This window comes from Syngnathus typhle, linkage group LG18 (genome assembly GCF_033458585.1).
Source record: "Syngnathus typhle isolate RoL2023-S1 ecotype Sweden linkage group LG18, RoL_Styp_1.0, whole genome shotgun sequence".
Classification (NCBI taxonomy): Eukaryota; Metazoa; Chordata; class Actinopteri; order Syngnathiformes; family Syngnathidae; genus Syngnathus; species Syngnathus typhle.
In genome coordinates this window covers 2,337,242-2,341,707 of record NC_083755.1, presented here as the reverse complement: position 1 = coordinate 2,341,707, position 4,466 = coordinate 2,337,242, and the positions used below count along the sequence as shown (strand labels likewise).

Sequence of the window (4,466 nt, the reverse complement as noted above, 5' to 3'; positions counted from 1 at the left end):
GGACGCTCTCAATGGTGCCACGGTAAAATGTAGTCATGACGGCCGGAGGCTATACAGTCATGCCATAGCATACAAGAAATTTAGGTTCTTTTCTTTAGGATCATCAGCCGAGATACCCAGGCAGACCATGAAAGAATGTTGATGTTAAAATGTTAGTGGAACTATCCAACTGCGCAGAACCGATGATCCCAAAGATTTGGGGTGAGACAACATTGAAAAAAAAAAATTCTTTGCTGACAGTGTCACTTCTTTTGTGGCTTAGCTCTTCTTCATTTCACATCTAAAGTATCATATTATTTTACCTTGTAGCTTATACTACCCCGTACATGCCATATCATGTCGCCCATGCAACTCATGCATGAGATGCGATCGCTGAGATATTTAGGCGATGGGTTGCTACTCCATTGTGCTCTCCACTCAGCATTTCATATCACATACTCGTCGGATTTTCACACAAAGTATCTCGGCACAACATGTTGTCAACACTCTATAAGCAAGACGAGGTGGCCGAGAGGTTAAGGCGATGGATTGCTAATCCATTGTGCTCTGCACGCATGGGTTCAAATCCCATCCTCGTCGAAAGTTAATGTTACATTGTTTTACAGTGGAGCCTCGGCTTTCGAACGTCCCGGTTCTCGAACAAATCAATATTTGAACGAATAAATTCGAGAATTTTTTGCTCCCGATGTCGAACGAAATTTGATTGTCGAACCTCATGAGAGGACCCGCATGCCAACTGACTCTGTTCGTTATTACATTCTCGTTACTCTGAGGATTGCAACAACTCTAATCATGCCTCTAAAGGAAGCAAGTGGGATCAGTAAAGCCAGTAAAACACAAAGACGCTCCTAAAGCAATGCAACAGTGAGCGCTCGGACCAAATTAAGCTCCCTGCGCACTGAGGTCCACTTAAATTTTGGAAAGTACATCAGGACTTTAAAAATATTTTCTAAATTTTAGCGACCGCTCTGTCACAATAAGGCTAGGCACTGCAGTTGCGCGATCGGACAAAAATGTACAAATGAAAAAATACTTTAAAAAGGTGGGGTTTTTAAATTATTATTTTTTTTTTTCCATTATTTGTAATGGGAAAACATGATTCGGTATTTGAACGATTCAGTTCTCCAACAGCCTTCTGGAACGGATTGTGGTCGAAAACCGAGGCTCCATTGTATCTGTAATCTGGTTTGTATTTAACTCAATATCGTAATATTTATACTCTTTGGCGGCTCGGTGGAGAACTGGTTAGCATGTCTGCTTCACAGTTAAGAAAGTGCGGGTTCGATTCCATCAACGGCTGTTGCGTGTTGTTGATGATGTCCGTTGTTGGGTCAGGAAAACTAAGATGTGGGGTAACGGTTTGTTCTTTATTGGCAAGATCTTGAGTTGTTTAATGGCGGTCAGTACACATGGCACTTCAGCAGATGTAAAAACATCCTCCATCTCCAGGTAAGAAGGTTTTATACTGTCCGGAAAAGGCGGGAAAGCAACGCCTGATCATTTGGTATCGATGTGTATTGGAGAGTCACTGCTGCGTGTGTGTATTTGTGTGTGTGTGTGTATTTGTGTGTGTGTATGCGTGTGTTTGTGTGTGTTGTTGTAAGGCGGACGTAGTTGAGAGCGCCATGAGAACGTTAAAGGGGCGTGGATTGTATATATAAAACCCGCAGGGTGATAAGCGCAGTGGTTTTTTAACGCTATCCCAAGGTGTACAGCCATGGGATGTATGTATATAACGAGTAATAAATAACTTAGCTTGTTGCATCCTACACAATGTCGTAAAACTTCCCTTGCTATGTTTTAACTAGAGGTCAAAGGTTTTTTCTCCTGTATCCAGTCCACTCAAACTCCTCTTCCCAGATGTTCTTATCAGTATGTAAACACCTAGTGATTTTTGCTTACGAGACAAAGCCCACATGCTTTCCTCCCCCCTTTAGTGGTTATGTCTCACACTGTGGGTAGGGCAAATTCAAATAAAAAGAGCAGGGGTGCCTACAGATATTCAGTGTGTAGAGATTGTCTCAAGCTATCTGTACTGCACTCCTCGCGAGAAAAGACTTAATATTTCTGTCTCACTTGTGGTTTGTTTGCTGTTGCTCTTCTGTTCACTTATTCAGTCAGCGAAATAAACCTGACAGAAATTGGGGGCTCGTCCGGGATCTCAACACGCCCTGAACGGTTCCAGCGGGCTCTTCGACGCAGGTGACAATCCTTGGCCGAGGTAAACAAAAGCCCTCTGACGGGACTGTCTCGATCGGTCCGGCTGGACACCGGGAGGGTTGACGAGATCTTCCGACGAAGAGAATCAGCAGACCGTGAGTAGGAATATTAATTCTACTAAATAGAAACAGTTAAATTCCGCAGGGGCGGATGTGGAGCCCCCTAGCTTTCAAGCTAGTTAAATTCCGCAGCAGGAGGGGCGGACTCCTCTGTTATTAAAAAAAAAAAAAAAACTTGAGAATTTTAGACCCTATCAAGTACAATTAGAAACAGTTAAATTCCGCAGGGGCGGATGTGGAGCCCCCTAACGTTTTATGTTAGTTAAATTCCGCAGCAGGAGGGGCGGACTCCTCTGTTATTAAAAAACGCGCGTGGTATGCTTGTGAACGGTTTGACTGAGAGTGATCTCATTTGAGCGCTCCTCTTAAATAGTAAGCGAAAGTCCCTACCACGACATGAACTAAAATGCAAAGACTGGAAAATAATTGAAAGCCAGGATCCCAACCGATTAAAAAAAGATTTCGATAAATGCGTTAAAAAATATAAATTTGAGGGAGAACTAGAAGCAGTACAAAAACGAAAACAAATGAAAGCTTCAAAACACACTTTTCTGGTAGACCAGGATAGTGACACTTTTTACCAAAATGCAGGCAGAGGACAGAAAGGCCAGAGAGGGCGAGCAATGTCTAAAGGAGGCTTTAGAGGCCGAGGAAGAGGAGTTGTGCAACCTCCAATAAAATGCTGAAATTGCGGAGAAAACGGTCACATGGCACGTGACTGCACAAATTAACAGAAACACTATGACTAGGCCAAAATCAAATCAGATCAGGTTTCCATGTAATGAAGTGGGAACCTGGCTGCCAAAATTAAGGAGAAATTAGCTTAAATATAAGGAGATATTAATGTTAAAAGGATAAAGTAAGATAAAGAAACATCGAAGTTAAAATTTGCTAAATAAATAGAAAATAATTACAAATAGCTTTTAAAAGTGAAATAGAGAATAAATCAGAAAAGTAACACGAACAAAAAGGTGCGTTAGTGGGATCGATGTGTGTTCTATATGCTGTGCGTCATCCTTTTGTGCTGGTGTGTGTGTATGTGCGCAGAGGATCCTCATGAATGGGTGTGTATGAGTGCGAGTGAGATGTGTGTCCTATGGAAGAAATCAGTAATGGAGACTGTTCAGGAGGCTGTTGAGGAATAATAGGGAAATTGAGAAGTAGACGATGATGTGTTTAAGTTGGTTGGAAAGTGACTAGAACGGTGGCTTTATAGGACGAGAATAAGAGACAGCAAATGTTGTGTAGAAGACAGTGGACGATGTTGAATGTGAACATGATGAAGGGGGCAACAGCAAAGTTGGCCTGCCCTTTGAGAGGGCGAGACTGAGAAGCGTGCCTGCGCTCGCGCGTAGTCGCGGGGCGGGGCTATGCGCTTGGGCCTGTGCTATGCTCGTGTGGGCGGTGGGCCAGCATCATGATTGTTGCAGGAAATGGCCAGCCTGTGACCAATCAACATTGATGCTGCGCCCCCCTCGCACGAGGGGTGCTGTGGCTGTGGGCGAAGCAGGGAAAGTGTGAGTTTCTCAGAGAATCTTTGAATATTTGACGCAGGGTGATGCTTGAGGAAGATGTGACAATATTTGCATGAAGGATAAAAGGCACTGATGAGAAAACAAAAGTATAACCAAAACATCAAAATAGAGGATGACGTTTGCGCAGCGTTGTTTGTTTGTGAGCTGTGTCTCTGCTGTAAGTTTTTGTGTTGTCTGTGTGCTGTCGGTGTTATGTGTTAAAATTGGCTAATGTAGGTGCACAAAAGAATTTGCTAGACTGTAGTCTATCTGATTTGCACTGCAAAACAAAAGCAATTTTGTAAAAATAAGAAGAAAAGAAAGGCAAGATTTTTTTTGTGGGCAGAAACTGGTCCACACTGCATTAATGCCTAGCCCTGATGAAACAAAATTTGAGGGATGGAAAGAACTTGCTTTCTGGAATTGGATGAAGCAAAATTATTAAATAACAACATTTCAAAGCTAAATTTAGAAGAAATAGTCAATTGGTTGTGTAAAGACTACACAAGTTTTTACATTTGAGGATAAGAGGGTGTTTAAGTTAGTTAAAGTTAAGAAACAACAACAATTGACTATTATATTAATTTACTGGCGGTTATTTTGTTGTTTTTTATCTTTATCTTGAATGGTTTGACACCTTGAGGGAGGAAAGATTAGGATGTGGAACACGGGT

At 42.2% G+C, this 4,466-nt stretch overlaps 1 non-coding gene across 1 annotated transcript; it reads left to right on the top strand.

The window, feature by feature from the left end:
- Window positions 1-497: 497 nt before the first annotated feature.
- On the top strand, window positions 498-579 carry trnas-gcu (transfer RNA serine (anticodon GCU)). The gene has a single exon. It is a non-coding gene; the product is annotated as a tRNA-Ser (tRNA).
- Window positions 580-4,466: the final 3,887 nt, after the last annotated feature.